Source organism: Gallus gallus, chromosome 5 (assembly GCF_016699485.2).
Source record: "Gallus gallus isolate bGalGal1 chromosome 5, bGalGal1.mat.broiler.GRCg7b, whole genome shotgun sequence".
Taxonomy (NCBI): domain Eukaryota; kingdom Metazoa; phylum Chordata; class Aves; order Galliformes; family Phasianidae; genus Gallus; species Gallus gallus.
In genome coordinates, this window is record NC_052536.1 from 48,658,007 (window position 1) to 48,677,383 (window position 19,377).

The 19,377-nt window shown below is 36.8% G+C and overlaps 1 non-coding gene across 7 annotated transcripts in view; it reads right to left on the reverse strand.

The window, feature by feature from the left end:
* Positions 1-19,377, reverse strand: part of LOC112532525 — a 243,058-nt gene that overhangs the window by 175,639 nt on the left and 48,042 nt on the right. For 6 of the 7 annotated variants that reach the window (XR_003075402.3, XR_006939491.1, XR_006939487.1 and 3 more), the window contains exon 5: positions 1,007-1,058. This is a non-coding gene — a transcript (uncharacterized LOC112532525). Of the gene's footprint in view, positions 1-1,006; positions 1,059-1,297; positions 1,391-19,377 lie in introns of all 7 variants that reach the window. The other variant, XR_006939490.1, reaches the window with a different exon arrangement.

Sequence of the window (19,377 nt, forward strand, 5' to 3'; positions counted from 1 at the left end):
ATTTATTCTCCTAAGTTGTCCTCTTGTCTTTAGACTAACCAGCTCCAACATACCCAAATCTCTCCTTTTAAATCACCTCATTGACTAACACTAATCTTGAGATTCACTGAACCTTAGTACTTTTTTTGCAGTGTTGGGTTTTCCATCCTGCATCTTCACAGTTGATTATTCTGTCTAAATGCCACAACTTCCATTTCTTTATCAAAAAGCCTTGAATTTTATGTGTAAATATAATTTCTGAATTCAATTAATTTCTTTCAGTGTATGTAGAGTTAGCGTCAACTGAAATTTCATAAGCCTGTACTATATCACTATCAAGGACACTACTAAAAATACTGAACACTGAAGGTTCAATAGATGCTTATTCAATACATCAACTACTAAAAAGTAGTTCTTTAGATACCTTTAGTGAACTCCTTTTGCATCCACTCTGTTATAGATCTATCAAGAATATTTGCCTCAATTTCCTGTTGGAACGTGGAATTATAAATATATATATACATGTATATATAAAGTTTTAATAAAATTGAGATAGACTTGCTAATTCTTTTGTAAATTCTGCTGTAGTTCAGCTTGACACAACCTGACAACTGACACAATTTATTCTGATGGTTATTTATATGTTGGGTGTTATACAACTCTTCATCTTCTATGTGTTCAAAATGAGACTGTGGTATGTGTGCGGTTGTATTTAACTTAATCAGTCTCTTCTTTCTAACTGCTCTTTTTCCTCATTTCTAATAGTAAGCACTATCTTTTTCCCTTTCCCTATCTATCTTCAGTGAGTTCCCAATTACTGATTATTCTGGGACTATCTGCCTTTTAAACATATCTAAACATACTAGACAGTCTGAAATAAATACCAAGCAGGTAAAATTTGTACCTTAATAAGTGTTCTTACAGTGTTTTACTTTGCAATGTTAATTACTACTTCAATAAAACTTCTTCCTCTCTTTTACATTACTGGAGGTACGCTTTGGTTGGTTTTGACAATAATGTGTCTTACCTAGAAACAAATCAGGATCCTTGATCTCTTCACACAGGTGTTGGTTATAGGTCTGAAAGAAATAAATGTGCCATTTCAATTCTCTGATGACTCAAAAAGGATGAGTTCACATCATCCCTTTCCAAACAGTCTGCCCTTCAGCATGAAGATAAGATAATGCAAAGGCCAGGTTCACCTATGTACATTCTTGAAGACATGAAAATGTTCTTTAGATACTTTTATAGAGATTTGACACCAGATTAATACTAAATTCCATAACTGTGCAACTGTGTCAAAAAAACTCCTACCTACCTTGTTAACACAACCCATACATCTAAATTTGAAAAAGGAACAGCAGAAATAGTCTTCCTAATCTTCATCTTGTACTCTTGTTCCTTCTTTATCCTATATTCAACATGAAGAGAATAATTTGCCAGGTCACTTTTTATTTCTTAGTGGCTTTACATTTCCAAGAATTTTAAGAAACAAAAATAGATTTTGTTGTGAAAATATAAATTACGATCATACTGCATAGTAAGAATACTGAACGGAAATATTTATGAGGAATTACCTCTTTGCTTTACTCGTTTTTAACTGTTGATAAAAACATGTCTAATGATTCTAAATTCTGTGAATCTTCCCTAACCACAGTCTTCCAGTGCAAGGCCCAAACATCTCTCTAAGTGCAATTGTGTTCAAAATAAGAGATTGTGGACTAAACTCTGGGCAGAAGGACAAGCCTATAAACAATTCAGACAGTTCTTTACACAGAGATTGGTTGGAATATCAAACAAACTGCCAAAAGTTTTGCAGCCAGCAGTTAAAGTGACTTGCGTACATTAATTCAAGGAAAAGTTGGATTACACTTTGGAAAAGAAAGAAATACTACAGTACAGCAGCCACTGACACTTTATTTTCTACTTTTTCTCTTCTCTTTTTCTGTATTTTTTGGAGGTTGAGATTATGGTAAGACTATTTCATATAACTAACAAATATACTAAAATTAGCAATGTTTCTCCTTTCACTAGTTACAATCTGCAAGAAGGTTTCCCATGGTTAAGCGAGACTGACCATTGGGCTCCCTTTGCAAGAGTGCATTTATATCTTTACATGCTGAACTAAACACTTTTTTTTTTTTTTTTTTTTGATTGGTTGGTTGGTTTCTTTGACACAGTTATGCCTAGCAGTGCTTTAAAAAAAAAACTTCAAGCCTCAAACAGATCAGGAAGATGAGATAAAATAAGATGTCTTAAGAAGTATACAGATGACTAGATAATTCAACAGACACCTGAAGAACACAAAAACTTGAAATGAACATTATCTTCATCTGTTACATGTTTCTGTCATGTCCAACTTTTTGTGATTATTGTTGAAGGAAAAAGAATCAGATATAGGAGAAATTGTTCAGGGAAAAGGAAAACAACATGAAAAGTCAAATGGAAATTCATTTTTCACTGGGGGAAAAATAACGGCTAAGCTTGCCAGAAAATTAAAACACCAAGATAATCACCAAGACAGAACACAGGAAGGAAGAAGAAAAAAAGAAGTTTTAGAGATTATTTGTAGTAGCAAAGTCCTCTCAAGTTGTCACACTGGTTTCTAGAGCAATAAACAGAAGCAGTAATGATGATGAACACTGTTGCTGTAACAGGACAAAAAGAAAGTGGATAGAAAAAAAAAGTACCACCAAATTCCTTTCCTTTCCAATACATGCTTCCTTCTTGTGGCACATCTTATAGTTTTTTTTCAGTATATTTTTATATTTATCAAAGAATCAAGTTTCTACTGTCTCCCTTCAAAGATGCTTTTGTAACTTAGGAACAACTGGAAATGATTTAGCTACCAGTGAATAGATAATATAGCAGGATCAATCACCGAGGCAATGTCAGTAACTGTATTGATCATCTGATATGGAAGTAGATGAGGCCTTTCTCAAATGATTTGGCCTTACTCATCATCAGGAATACAATATCTATGGATAGAAATGAGAAGTGATCAAGGAGCCAGCAGGAAGTAGGCATTTGCCTAGACCTCACATTTGCAAACAAGGAAGAACTGGACATGAAAAAATGGGGAAAGCCTTGATTTCACTAAGTATGAGATAGTGGAGTTCAGGATTCTGAGAAGAGAAAACAAGGCAAAAAGTAGGATTGTAACGCTAGACTTCAAAAAGAGAAGACTTTGGCCAATTCAGGAGTCTACTTGGAAGAATCCCAGGGGATATAGCCCTACAAAAAGAAGATAATTTTCAAATATCACCTTCTCTGTGTTTACATACAGTCCATCCCTATGTGCAGGAACTTAAGGAAAGCTGGCAGGAGTCCTGAATGGATCAAGGTGCTCCTGACAAAACTCAAATATGCAAGAGCCAGAAGCAAGGATGGAAGCACCCAGGAAGAATACAAGCACAGTCTGAGAAGAGTTTAGGAAAGCCAAATTTCACCTGCAGCTGAATCTGACAAGGGATATCAAGTACAAAAAGAATGAGTTCTGCAAGTACATTAGCAGAAAAAGAAAGACATGGGAAAATGTGAAGCAGCTGCTGAATGGAGCATGGGATCTAGTGACAAAGTAAACAGAAGAGGCTAACATCCTAAGTGACTTCTTCATCTCAGTCCTTACTAGGAATGTTATTTGCCTTCAGGAGCCCGAAGCACCAGTGGAGAAGTCTGGAGCAGGGAAGACTTTCCTTAATAGAAGAGAATCAGGTTAGGGAACATTTAAACTAACTGGATACCCACAAGTACACAAAGCTAAATAGGATGCGTCCATGACAGCTGGCCAGTAACACTGTGAGACTACTCTAAATTATCTTTTAAAGGTTATAGCAGTCAGATTTGGTCCCTGAGAAGGAGAAAGCAAATGCAACATCTTCAAGAAGGGCAGAGAAAAGAATTTGGAGAATAGCACCTTCCAGGCTCTTTTCAATGGCACTCAGGGACAAGACAAGAAGCAATGAACACAGTCTGAAACATGAGAAACTCCTGAGCATGAGAAAACACTTCTTTGCTGCACAGGTGACTGAGCAATATAAAAAGTTGTCCGGAGAGTTTGTGGAGTCTCCCTCCAGTGAAATATTCAATAGAAACCTGTGCTAGGTGGCCCTGTTTGACCAGGGATACTGGGCCAAATGAACTCCAAAGATCCCTTTTTTAACCTTAACCACACTGTAATTCTGTGATTGGATGTAATTCATCTTGACTTTAGAAGAGCTTTTAAAACTGTCTTCCATAATGTTCTCATAAACAAATAAACAAATAAATAAAAAATAAATATAAGAACAAACCTTCTTAAGGTGATAGTGGTTAAACACTGGAAAAGGTTGTCTAGGGAAGCTTAGCAGTCTCTACGTTTGGAGATACTCAAAACCCTACTGGACACAACTCTAATTGTTTCCTTTGAGCAGGAGTCTGTACTGTGATGTACAAGACCTCCACTGGTCCTTTTTAACTTTAACCATTCTGTGATTCTGTTTTCCAGGTAAAGCTTGTGAAATTTAAAATATTCTATGTCTTTCAAAAATGCTTTTCTTTCCCTCAGGATCCATAAAAGTAAAACCTTTGTCACTAGACCCAAACCAATTAGTAAATAACCCAGAATCAGAAAGGATGAAACTTGTCATGTGTCTGAAGTGCTATACCATTAGATTATGTTTTTACATACAGGAAGTAAAATCCATGAGGCTTAAAGTAAGACATGGAGTAGATTTACTAGAAAGTTTTTATTTTCTTCATCCAGGCATTTATCATCATTTTAGGCTAACAGCTGAAATTCATCTTTTGTAATGATAAATTATAGCTGGATGAAACTTGTCTGGGCCTGCCCTTTATTTCATTCTTAGTTGCATTCCCTTGGTCTTTGAGGAACAAGTACTCAAATTAGGAAGTCCCCTTACAAAACGGTTTGCAAGAAATCAGAGCTATTTCTGTGAACAGTAGGGAAGACCAGTTGTTTGTTGTATCTCTATTTGCGAGAGAGAAAAAGAAAATGGAACTATTTCACCCAAAAGTATCCAAAGTAATACCAAAGAGTCTTTCTTCACAGTGGTGGAGGTGTCACAGGGCACAGTTGTCAATTTTGGAATAATATCAAAAACTACATACTGAAATGGCAGGAAGTCAAAGATTCACGCTTGCTCTCAGTGCGACAAATTTTTGGAAGAAACTATACAACTATACAAAGGTTGTAGAAAAAGACAGTGCTTCCAAAAGAGAAAGCATGAGATACTATGTGCAAGCATGGCTAATGACAAGGGGGAAAGAGAGGAGAATCATGCCAGTACATATTTACTATTGCCAAATGAGCTGAAAAAAAAACAACATCACTGCTATGGTATTTTTTTCACTAGATCTGAAGGACAGCAGCAGTGGAATCTGCTGTTTGTGTTGAAGTGTCAAGAGGGGAAAGAACAAAGACGTGGAAACATCTGCTGTTAGAAGCCTCTTCAAAAATAATTATGCAATACCCGGTGAGAAACATCTGTTAAAAAGGCTGCTGTCCACCCATCACGTTGAAAGAAGTCACTTAAGGAAAATATAAGCAAGATCAAGAGAAGATTGTGGCACATTTTTCTTTTGCAACACCCAGTACTGAAAATCTAAACTGAAACTCAAGCATAAGATCAGCAAGAGAAAGATGTGATAGAAGAAAGCAGAATCATATACCACTGCTGAACAGATGGTACAACCTGCTGTTACATAATCAATACAAATTGAACCAGACACTATGCTTAGCATGTGTACTTTTTCTGAATACAAACAAATTGCTTCCTGGGAATTCACAGCCCTCCCATTCACAGAATTCAATGGTTTGCAAGAAGTAATAGAGCTTTCTTTTCTACCACAGTAAGCCTATTCTAGTTTAGTCTTCCCGTACACCGCACAGAGGAATACAAGTTTTCTGTAAATTGTTACACCACAGAGTCCAATGTTTTCAAGATTTCTGAGACAAGAATATAAACTAAAACACCAACATGGATAACAGTGTGAAATGGCAGTCCATCAATGACAGAATTCTTGTAGAAACTGAAGGATAGGATAGCAAGATAAGATTTTACTCATTGCTAAAATGTTAGCTATGAAAATTGCCTCCAGTTGTTAAATCCTCCTAGATCTAAGTTCTAACAGCAGGAAGCAGTTAACCCCACTGTTTGCATATGTTGCCATAGAGGAAAGTGGGCATATAATATCATATCCGCACTTGAACTACTGTGCAAAGGTTATACACATAACAGCTGATATAAGATCTAAACCATTCAGGAGGACTCATGAGCCTAGTACAGTGCTGTGTTGACATATGATGTCATACCTGAATGCTAAAAGTCACCCTAACTCCTTGTCACTTTGATGTGCTGTACACGCATAAAAACTCATTCACGTTTTAAAGCCTAAACCTTTAGCCAAAGTACAGAAAGAGTTTGAGTACTAAAGAGAACTTACATGAATAAAGGCACAGCACCTGATGCTTTCCAGCTTCTGTATTACAAGTATAGTTAACTTCATCCACGGTTCAAAAGACACAGTATAGATGAGGTTCTACACAGCATTTGACAGAAAGAGGCTGGATATGAAATCCCATCTCACCTTTATGCTTAAGTTCATGCTCAATTCAGTTGCATAAGAAGTTCTCTAACAAAAGATCTGACTCCTTAACTTAATGAGAAACTCTCCTTGGGCCTCAGAACAAACCCCTAAAACTCAACACTATATGCTACTGCAGTTTCCTCAGAAATTGATATTTGTCAGTAAGATGCAAAGCAATTGCTATAAATGCAATATGCTTTGAAATTCTTGGTGGTGAGTAACAAGATAGAGTCATGTAATAAGATATTATATCAATTATTAAAATGAGTCCAAAATATAGTCACCTTGCTGCTTAAGTTGCCAAAAGAAAAAAATATATATATTGAATGAAGTAGGAGTAGGGGAAATTTAAACATCCCCAAAATAATTGTTAACCAGACTTTAGTCTCACTGAAAATTCTAGGAATTGTCTTCACAAAACAATGGCTTGTAAGAAGCATCTTCTTAATGCTTTCTCTGCTTATTTTTACTTATAAAATTTTTGTTATGAAAAGTTTTAGCTTCGTTTAGTCTCAGTTCCCTTCTGAACTATTAACAGTGATTAATTCAGATGTTTAATGAATGTTTTTATCTCTTTGTATATCTTCTTAGAAGAGCATTACATGAGCTAAAAAACCCAGTCTCTACCTTCAGGGTTGGTAAAAGTCATCCATGATTTGCTGATCACAAGGACTGGAGTACAACTAACTGAGTGTGACAGATTTAGGTATTTATCAAAGACGATATGGGCAGGTGGAAGAAATATACGAGTATGTGTTGCTGTCCTCAAGTGCTTTTTGAAATAGAGTTCCATAATAAGATCAATGAGCCAATTCTTAAAGCTTTCCTTGCGTATAGAGGATCTCTCATCTCAGTCCCATGAAAAAATACATGCTTCAGATATTTGGGAAGGAAATTAATGAAAATGCAGCCACCCAGTAAGAGATTTGCAACATTCCCTGTGTTGAAAAGACGTAAAGGAAGAGTTCTGTCTATCACTGCCCTTCACATTCAGTGGCAAGAATAGAAGACAGCAAAAGATATTACTCTCTGAATACTTTGCTCAATTAAAGATATTGCAAAATTTGGCTGAAGTATTCTATGTTCAGAATCTTTTGGAGGGAATGCAGTGAAGCCACCAGAATGAAGACCAAGCTAGATACTTTAACTGAGCAATATACATTCTCATTTTGTGCTTCAAACCATGTGGAAGTCTGTATTACAAAATGACCTTATAGAATTACAGCAGACGCCTTTGGCATCCGGAAAGTGTGACAATTGGCTTCAGTACAGATTTTCCCCAGCTAACATAGGTCACATAGGTCAAACCAATTTCCATGCCAGTGCAGGACCAGTATATACACATGTAAATGCCATACGGTTGCTATCTGACTGTTCATGATCTGCTGCCACTAACTTCTATTGCCAGTCAACTTAACATTCAATGTAATTTAATCAAAACCTTGGGCACTATATAATCTGTATTAAAAACAGAGATTGCCTTCTAAAGTGACAATTTCCAACTGCACTGGATGGGGGTGAGAGGAGACTGTTCAGCTACTTGTAACTAAGTCGACAAAGGCAAACTAGAAAAAGAAAATCACAGGTCCTGAAAAGGACACAGGCTTGTCTATACAGAGAAGTTAGTCACTGAAAGAGTGGTCAGGCACTGGTTTGGGCTGCCCAGAGAGCCTGTGGAGTCACAGTCCCTGGAGGTGTTCAAGAAACATTTAGATGCTGTACTGAGGGACACGGTTTAGTGGGAAATACTGGTGGTAAGTGGGTGGGTGGACTGGATGATCCTGGAGGTCTTTTCCAACCTTGGTGATTCTATGATTCTATGATTCATCAATGGAAATCTGTTCTGCATGACTGAATAATATATAAATTTAAACTGTATTGCAACCTTTTCTTTCAAGCAACCACTAGTACAGAGTGTAAAGAATAGAAGAATTCTGGACATTCTCTTCCACAGTCTGTCCTCTGAGCCAAGGGATGAGCCATAACACATTTCTTTGCTTTTCTCCTTTTTTTATGGCTATACACAGTTGTCTTAACCAATCTGGTTATCAAGGATGCAGCTGGGCTACAGTGGACGCTTTCAGGGGCTGCAGTAATATTTGCTGTTACAGCCACTTTTAGATCTGATGGACACTACAACTAGGAGCAGCAGAGGTATGTCTGATAATATTCTACACTTGTAGCATGTTGAAGAATGGTTCCATTATTTTATTGAATGCGTACACTGCTGTTACCTTTCTATTACCACTCATTAAATCTTTGCAATATCGGTGCCCTCTCTTTGCCATCTTGCCTTCTTCATGACTGCCTATGTTGTGTTTGTACTATTCAAACATCAGTAAATTCATGGATTGCATAAATAAGACTTGAAAAAAAAATATTTCTCAAATATGTAAAAAATTGCATATTGGGTTGTAACCCCAACATTCTACCTTTTAATTTTTGTGGTGTCTGTCCACTTTTCTGCAAGTATGTCTGTGAGAGAAAGGCAGGCACCAAAGCAGATATTTTCATGAAGGATTTATTTCCCAGACTTACTTGTGCCAGCATCTCCCCTAAACCACTGAAAATAGGCTCAAATTCTATAAAATACCAGCATTCGCAGCAGTGAAAATATAATAACCTGAGATTGCCTATAATACTGAAGAGCAGATTCAGCAGGCACTTTGTCATATGAGACACATTTGTAAAGTTCTAGTTCTAAAAATTAGTTTAAGTCTCATGGCAGCCACAGAACTACTTGAACTGTCCCTGCAAAATTATGCATTCCAAGCACTACAGGTAGAACTGAATCCCTCTCTTTTGAAAGCAGATGAAAATGTAACACATACAAGAATCTGGACACAACAATTGTCCCATAATTCTATTTTTAAAGACCTAAAGATGTGACTGAAGAGGATAGTTTCACTGTGTCTTTTTTTTTTTAAGATCATCCTACGTCTACAAGATAAAATAAAAAATAAAAAAACTGACCGAAAAAAAAAAAGAAAAAACTTTTTTGTAGAGACTTGGAGATTCTAAAACCAGAATAAATAAATTTGGGTAGTTAAACCAGAATAACTGAAAATGGAAATTGAAGAGGTGATGGATTTGTAAATTTTCTGACAATTTCAAAATCAGCAAATCTGGTGGGATCCTCTGTTGAGACAGACCAGTTCCAGGCTGATCTTATTTAAGTTAGAATTAAAGAAGAGTAATTCAACCATTTTCAATAAAAATACCTGAATATAATCAGAAGGAACAAGACAAACTCTGTGAAAGGCAGATGCTGAATAATCTCTTACAACTGCTTTTAATTGGCTAAATTATTCATCTTCAATATGGATAGAAAATGTGGTAGCTGTTGTTGCTACAGAGATGCAGCACATATCACCAATCAATCATAAATGAAGTTGACAATTCTCTTACATTAGTTTACTGTCTCATCTGAAATTATCTGACAAGCTTGCTTTGTAGCAGGTAGACTTCTTAAACCAAGAATGGATCAGCTCAAGTAGTTGAATTTAGAGCACAGAAGAAGTGGACCTCCTTTTTGAATGACAATAAATATTGTATTTTGTGAATTCTGTATTATCAGCACATAGTTGACACACACAGTAAGTAGAAACTAGATTTAAACTCCAAAAAGGTGAGCAGGCAGTAGAACAGATAATTAATATTTGTCTACCACATTATATTAGAAACAACAGTTCAGTGTTCAGCTCCAGAAAGACAACAGAGCCGCTGACCACATGCATTAATAGAATACTGGGTTCTCAACAACCTAAGCAGTCCCATCAGTGCAGTGCCTGTGTCTACACACTCCCTTGGAATTAGGTGTCTAAGTTTTTCTTTAGGCATCTAAGTGCTTTTTTGGATCTCACTCTAAATTCTTACTTATCATAGAATCCTTTCCAAAAACTCCATTAATTTCTCCAGCAATTACCAGAAGACCATGAGATGATTCCACTAATCCACAAAATAAAGAATTAGGTTGCTTTTCTGTTTTTATATGAACTACAAAAGAAAACACATCTGTAAAGTAAACCTAAAACACTGTGTTGTGTGACTAAGCCACTTAATAATGAAATATGTGTGGGGACTTCCAACACTCTACTGTTGCAGATAATAAGATCTATTGCAGAATTATTATTAAAAAATAAATAAATACACATCATTAACCAAGGGTTATGCACACTCCTCACTTGTATACACCAAGAAGCAAAAACAATGTGCAAAATTGCACATCTTTGCAATGTTCTCCACACTACTGGGAGATTACTTAGTAACTGAACGAAAACTTTCTCTGCAAAAGAATGCAGCATTAAATAAAGATTCTACGATCTAGAAAAAAAAAAACAAACCAAAACAAAACAAACCCTAAAATACAATCCAGGCAAGTCTAAGGACTTAGGTGTATTTTCTTGGGAAAGAAAATACTCTCTTTCCTCATTTCAGAATTCCAGGATGGAGATAACCAATATAACTTCACAGGACTGGTGTATTCATCATAAAATTAAGTAAAATATTAAGATTTCATGCTAACTTTAAATAAATCTTCCTGATAGCAGAAGAAAAAGTCCATACTCATATGATTTAATCAGGTCATTCTCTCCTTTTCTTTACTATGTAAAACAAGAGAATTCAAAAAGAAATTGCAACTCATCACCCTTACAGGAGGTATCTTTTAGTCCTCTTGGCAGATTTTTAGTATTCAAGCTGAAAGATGTGGGTTCAACTTTCATCTTCTTTTGATTTATATAATGATCCCAGTCGTCTACGGTAAGCCCAGATTCTTTATAAGCTCAGTATACTGTCAACAACAATACGATTCAGCTAGGCTTTGTGGATGCTGATGCTGAGTTGCAACTGATTTTAAATGGATCTGAGGTTTGTCTGAACCACAGCCTTCAGATTCATGACCAAACTTAGAATGAAATTAGACCCATGTTCTGTCCCAAAGTCATTTGACTTCTACATGGTTGTTTAAGGCACTTGAAACTCTGAGGATAGTGTCCCACAGGAGAGATGGAGGTTTCACTTCCCTCAACGGTGTAAGAAAAATGAAATACTGAGATATTCCCCTTGGAGTTCAAAGGGAATAGCTGTAGAAAACTAACACCCTATATTTCTGACAAGAAAGTGAGAGAGATATCTGGGCATATCAAATTGATAGCCACAAAATTAAAATTCAATGCCAGCATTTTTCATCAGTTTTGTAATTAAAAGGATATATAAAATGTAAATGAAACAGAAAAAAAATGAAGGCCATATACAAGGTCTGTAAAACGTGTCTTCTGAAAGGAAAATATCCATCTGAAAATTATTCGTCTGTCAAATTTCAGCTTTACTTTTCAAGAGAAAAACCTGTAATTGCAGAAAACATGGTATAAAAATCAACACTATAAATTAAGGAAGTGCATGAAGCAGCTCTTGAAAATGAGGATAGGCTGAGAAAGGTGGGGATGTTCAGCCTGGAGAAGACAAGGCTTTGGGGAGATCTGACAGCAGCCTTTCAGCATCTAGAGTGGGATTATAAAAAGGATGGGACAGACTCTTTAGTGGAATCTGTTGTGACAGCACAAGGGAAAATGGTTTCAAACTAAAAGAGGGGAGATTTAGTCTGGATATAAGGAAGAAGTTTTTTACTATACGGGGGTGAGGCACTGGCACAGGTTGCCAAGAGAAGTGGTAGATGCCCCATCCCTGGAGACATTCAAGATCAGGCTGGATGGGGCTCTGAGCACCTGATGGAGCTATAGGTGTCCCTGTTCATTGCAGGGAGTTGGACTAGGTGCTTTCCAACTCAAATGATTCTATGATTCTATGAACATTCAGGCACAAGCCTCAGTAAATATGGCTATAACACTCCTTTGCTAACACAGCTAAACTATAGCTTGTAGTAACTTCAAAAGACTTTAAAAGACCCGTTTACTCTCAGAGAACACTTGCAGTCCCATCAGGAGAATATACTAACATTCTAAATTGTATTACCATTGTAATTTTACCTAGTGATGAAGTCATAGCAACCTGATTGCTTGATTGCTTTGCAACTTGAAACACTATGATTATGTTAATGGCTGTAGTTAGAGTTCTTAAAGGAAGAACACAAAATATTTTTCAAGAGCAGGTACAGTATCAGCAAATGAAGTTGCACAATCTTTCAGACTGCAATACCTGAGTATATTAGCTCTTTATTTTTCTCTTTTCAACCTACAAATGTCATTCTGTAAGTTATTGACACCTTGCATCAAAAAAAAAAAAAAACAAGAGCTGAAACTTCCGAACATTACATTAAAAAATGCTTCAGAACTGTCTTCCCAGAAGACAATTTCACATGTCCACATGAAATATGGATCACAGTATCCCAAAAGTTTAATCTCCATTCCACATACAGCTCTTGCAAGTCTACTTTATGATGCTTCACCTCAGCTTCTCAAATCTATTATTTTTTAAGTTGGGGGTTGTGGGGAAAGCAGATAAACAGGGCGGGCCAGGCTAAATGACAATCATAAAACCACACCACATTTTCAGCAACTAGTTGATCTCCCATGAAACAGGATTTCAAACCTTCTTTGGATTCCTTCATAAACAACGTCCCAGGAGCTTTCTGTGTATGATGACAGTCCACTTTCCTTTTTTTAATTATTCTTCAGAAAGGACATAAGCTGATTCCTTGGAGAGATAGTGCTTTTTATCTACAGGGACCTTGTAAACAAATTGATCCAGATGTTTTCTTTTAGAACTATCCAGACATACTAAATTATTCCTTACGACATCAGCACTTCATTTCCTCTATTTGCAGTGAAGATCTCAAAACAGACTACTCATCAAAGGACAAATAACTGAAATGTATAAGCATTAACAAGATCATTCAAACAATTTCTTAAATAAAATCTGTCTTCTATATATGGATACATTTGGTGCCATGTAACAGCTTCCAGAAAGGATCATGAACAAATATTTGGATCATTTTCCTAAGCCACTGCAAAATTATCAAAAAAATCTTAAGAATTTTATTTTTCCTTTCCTTTTTTACATGATTTGCTGCATTTATCTTAAAAAAAAAAAAAGAAAGAAAGAAAGAAAAAATAGGCATGGGATTGTAATGGATTCTGTAGTTTGAGTTAAAAATCAGACAAAATCTAGTCCAACTCATTAGGATGAAAATAAAGTGGGAGAAAGTATGAAACAGTGGGAATACATCTGTGGACTAGGTAAAGGATATTTAACAGTATTTTCACATATTTATTAAAAAATGAGTGAAGAACAAAGAAATCTGTTCCTTGTGTTTATTAATGGCATGCCAACAGGACCTTTTTCAGAAATGCATATAGAAACATACATTTTTTTAAGCCAATAATAAAAAGTAATAATTGACTTTAAAGATATATGAGACTTTTAGAGGTAAGAACAGGACAAATTTATTTAAAAAAGAAAAGAAGTCTCAGAGCATGACCTCATCTGAACATACTGTATCAAAACAAATTTTAGCTGATTTCAATAATTTTCTTTAGATATTTTTCTTCCATTTTGTAATGATATGACCATTTCTCCATGGCACTGAAGTAATCTTTCCTAATTACAGGATTTTGAAAGTCTCATGCTGACAAATATAGTGACCAGCTTTCCATTCTATACTTCCTGAATTAGCATATTTGCTTTAAAATGAAATCATTGGTAGCTTTCCAGTTACTATAAGGACAGCGGGATCAACGGAGGGCACAGCAACAGATTACAAAGCAGGTGGCATGAGGCTAAATCTAAACAGTTTCCTCACATAGCTTTGTAAAGTGGGGTCCAGATAACTCCTAATGAGTGTTAAGGTCTGTCTGGTCACTTAGTTGTGTACAAGGTCTAGAGAGGTCAAGGTGTAAGGATCAGAGCTTCCAATTACATTCTATTAAACACTCGTTACTTGTAAAAGGTGTCACCAAAAGACCCACAAGAAGTATGCTGTCTAATTATTAAATAGTAGCGCCCTTAAAAGACCCACACGACTCCAAAAACTATAAGATACTGAAAGAGAAAAAGAGACAGCCAAAAAAGAGGTGAATCTAAGGACACAGTAGAAAATTGAGGTCATTGTTCTATATCACATTCCCCATGTAAAAGAGGAATGTGAAACTCGTCGTCTATTGAATCAGTCGGTATTTGGCAGCATCAATTCTAATGTTGAGTTAAACCATTTAGGAGGCAGATTTGGAGAGCTTTTCATTGCAAAATGAACAAATAATGAAAGACACTTATTTCATAACCTGTATTTGTTACAAACACATGTCACTGAGCTGTTGCTCTTTCCCTAAAAGCCAATAAAAAGGAGAAATTAATATGACTAAAGCCAGTGTTTTTTACTTCCTTTAAATAAAAGCCTCATATAAAAGCTCTTGTGGTTTGGTGATACTCTGCTGTTGCTGACTGGTAGGGCAGGATTTAGCGATGCACCCCTTAAGATTATGCTCTTTTTCTCCCAGTATGAGTACTGGGAGAACACATCAAATCAGACCATTCCAAGGGGAGAGCACCTGGTAAGCACGAATCCTGCAATGACAGATTTTGAACCAGTCACAACCCAAAAGGGTAGTACAGAGACAACAGGCTCAAGATGGGGCTAATGAAGAGGGCCACCCACATGCTAACAGTCAAGAATGCTAGCACCCAGCGGTGTCATAAGAAGAGGTTAAGCATGAGGTTTGGGACAAGGAATCCTAACATTCAGTTGCTAAGGACTGATCTTTAGTAGCTTGGAAGGCAATCATAGGAGCCAGAAATATGGTACCCAGGGTCAGGAGATAAATTCCTGAGGTTCCCCTTAAGGCAGCACAGCACTCCTGGAATAACTCCAAAGTATTATGACATTTCTCTTCCTTCTTTCTCTTTAAGCACCCCAAAACATGGCATTGTTCAGACTTTCTGGACCTACAAAACTTTTCAGATAATAAAAGACTCCAGGGTTTATGAACTTCCTGGTGTTTTTCAGCCTCCTGACAGACCTCAAATTACCTGGACTGCAGCCTTCCTTGCAATATCTTGGCTCTGCTGTTCCCAGTCTGCCTGGAACCAATTAATGCATTAGCACAAAAAATAAAAAAAGAATTAATCATCCTTTTCTTAACCTCAAAAGATTTGTTTTGGACAGGCCTTTATGGAGATGGGAGCAAGATAAGAACTGAGTTACCCCTTCCTAGCTGACATAAAGTCTTACTATTAATTTCCCTTCTTACCAGCTGGCACTTACAATAAGTTATAAGGCTGCATGTATCATGACTGTTTCCCTTGCTTCTGTTCTCTACAGCACACAGGTAAAAGCCGAAAAAGGGCATCATCTCCTACCTACACTCTTCCCTTTTCACTCCCAGTTTGCAAACTATCCAATACAATGTGACAAGACCCTACCTCCCAACTTTGTCATTTTTTGATGGACTTCTTTTGACCCAAACCTCTACATAACCAATCCCAACAGAAATCAACAGCCTTTTATGCATAATTTGTAAATTGATTATCTTCCATCTGTTGCTACAGAGAATCTCAAAATCTCACAAATCTCTTCAGTTCTCTATAATCCTATCTATCCAGAGAAACATCTTTTTGGCCAATTCCCTTCCTCTTTCACAGTTAACCCACTCACACTCTCACGCCTCTCAGATGAGATTCTCCATTCTTCCTGGGACTCAGAGCAGGAGGAAAGCTGGGAAAGAAGTAATACAGGACCAGTGAAGGAAAGTAGTAACAGGATAACATACCATTTTGACACTGACTCTTGCTTAGACACTCCACCTTTCACCAGCCTCTCCCACAGGCTCAGGGTATACCTAAGAACATACCAAGGCTGACTGAGTCCTTAAACAGCGAATCTAATGATAACCTCAGTCTTAAAAAGCCTCCACCTCATCTACATCTTTCTCCATCTCCTTTCTGTTTCTGGATTTGGTAAGTAGAAATTTAGGCTGCATGGAAACCCATAAGATCAATGCATATCAGTAGTGTACCACATGCAGCCTTAGCTGCCTTAGTGGAATTAAAAGATGCTCCACAGGATCAGCATCATTTAATAAACTCCCCCTGTGCCCATGTATGGAGTTCAGTCACTCATCTCAGCCACTCTGCACACCTCCATGCCCTGCAACCTCAGAATGACCAGAAGGTCCAGAGCCCAACTACATCTTCTTTACTTTTTTCCTCCCTTTACCAATTTTCCACCTATTTCCCAAAATACATCTGTATTTCTTTTTTTACTCTTGAAAGGCATGGGTTTGCTTTTCAAAATGCCAATTAAGCAAGAATGGAGGGGAAATGGCACATCAGGAGTAAAATGGAGTGTTCAACCCTTTGGCTTGTTAATTAGGATTTATGTACTGGAAAAGTCCAATTTCTGGCACTGATGAGTTAATAAGTGAAAAAATGTTGGAAAACTGGAAAAACTGGTATAATTATCTAAAAAAAACTAGCACATCTAGTCATTTCTCACATATTGTTATTAGCACCACAGTTATTTCAGCAGGAGGGAAGCTGGAGAAGAAGTAATACAGGATCTACGGAAGAAAGCAGTACTGACTCCTGAGAGAAAGCAGACCTGCTGTTAGACAGGCAAGTCTGCTTTAACATGCACTTCTTTTATCTGTGATTTACAGTGTTTAAACTGGAGATAATTATTTCCACTAGGGGTATCACAACTGCAAAACTATCCAATTCCTTTTGTGAAAACATCTACGATGGTACATAAATTGCCAATATTCTGATTTTTACATCCCTTTTCTTGTGGTAGGAAGGAAAATATGACCTGCAAGGAAAGAGAAAACAGATCCCTAGACAGAAATTCATACAGCATGAATGTGAACAGGAAGAGGATTCACATGTATGCTCTTGAGATTCAAATGCTTACCATAAAGATTTCTCAGAGTGTACCAGTGAATCTGGTAAGCTACTTGTTGCTTTTATGAGGAAGGCAAGAAAAAACTATCCCAGGAAGAATGCCAGTAACAGTTGCACTTTGTTGATTCTGCTTTGAGTTTTTTTGCTTTTATATTTTTGCTTAGTGATATTTCATGATATGAACATTTTGACAGTTTAATGGCTTCTCTTGCTTCTCCTGCAGTGTAATCCTTCAGGAATCTTATACATAACGAGTCTCTTGCTAAATATTGAATATTAAGACCTTCTTTTTTTAAAATGTGTGTTAAAAGTATCAGTTGTTCTTCATAATTAACTTTGCATTGTAGCTAAATTGGATGAGATCCAGTAAGAGATTTAGATACTTCAGTGCTAGGCAGTATAACACGTATCTTTCAGTCACTCAGTTCATATGGGAAAATTCAAAAAGGGAGTGGAATGTCAGGCTCTTCATTTAGCACACAGGGTAACTCGGTGCTTCTGATGCAATCTAAATTCTGATGCAATCTAAAGCAGCCAGCACACCACACAAGCATATGATAGCAACATACTCAGGAGACAGCCATTCAGAACTAGCTGCAGGCAAATGACAAGACCAGTACGCCTTAAATCCTGCTCATCCAGGAATGCAGTTTGATTTATAGCATATCCAGAAGTCTCAACTCATGTTACATTTCTGTCTGTCCAAAAAAAATAAGCAGAGTTCATACTTTTCAATTAAAAATAGGTTGTAAAAGCGGATTGACTCTTCACACAGACACCTAGTGGTTGCCCAGGCAATAAAGGATCTCAGTTCTTCCCTTAGCTCAACAGACTTCAGAGTCCTCCAAAGAAATCGTCCTACTCAAAAGTACACTTAATGCCTCAAACACAGTCAAGAAGCTCTGAACTCAAAACAGACATCAAAAACTGAAGCATAGAAAGACCAATAGTTAACTTAGGAGCAAGTAAAGAGACATCGCTTTTTCCACTTCTATTGGTGTATCAAGCAGCAATTTCATGTAAAATTCACAATACTTCCTGGGAGCAGAGAGAAGAAACTTGGGTCTCTGTGTAATCTGAGCACCCAGGAAGCCCTCAGTTGTAGTATCCTTCTCTGACAAAGTGAATACTTGGCTACTGTCTGTACAGTGGCAAAGCTTCATGGGATAAGATGAAGAATGCCCTGTCACACAAACCAAGACTACTTTACAGAAAAGTGATTAGGTATAACACTGTCAAAAATGTAAGGTTTCATCTCAGTAGACAGACTGGACTGCATTTTTCCAACTCTTCATATTCAGGTACACCAATCAGTAGTCTGGATGGAACCATTTGTGGTGGCTTTTAGAATTAAATAAACAGTAGCAACTCCATCATTTTCTGAAATGCTTATTCTCTCAGCATGTGAACATCCCTAATAGATTAAGGCTCTTCTGAAATTCATATACTTGATAGCTTTGCCCTTTACCACTCTGAAGCATCATCTACCCCATTTAAACTTCTTCATACCTATCTTTTGCATTACTTAAATACAGACTACTTTATTTCAAAATGAAGCTTTGACACATTTGTTTTTATTCCTTGAAATTATCAAAATATCCTTCTAAGACCAAAGAAGTTGTCAACAAAACCCAACCGTCCAACATCTCAAAAAGCGAAACAAATTGCACACTGAGCACTGAGAGGAAGGAACTTACTTGTTCTGCTTCAACTTGGAACTCAAAAGAGCATCTCAGCAAGTCCATACATACCATATTTATTTGCTGCTTACATTTATCAGATAATGTTTTCACATATTTACATGTTTTCCTGTATATGCTACTATTTTTTTTTTTTCAATATTGGCATGTGGAAACATAAATAATAAACATAGGAATCCTCTGCTCCCAGATTCAGGTCACTCTTGCATTGTCCAAATTAAGGTGCATACACAAAAGTGAACTCTCAGATTTCTCGGAA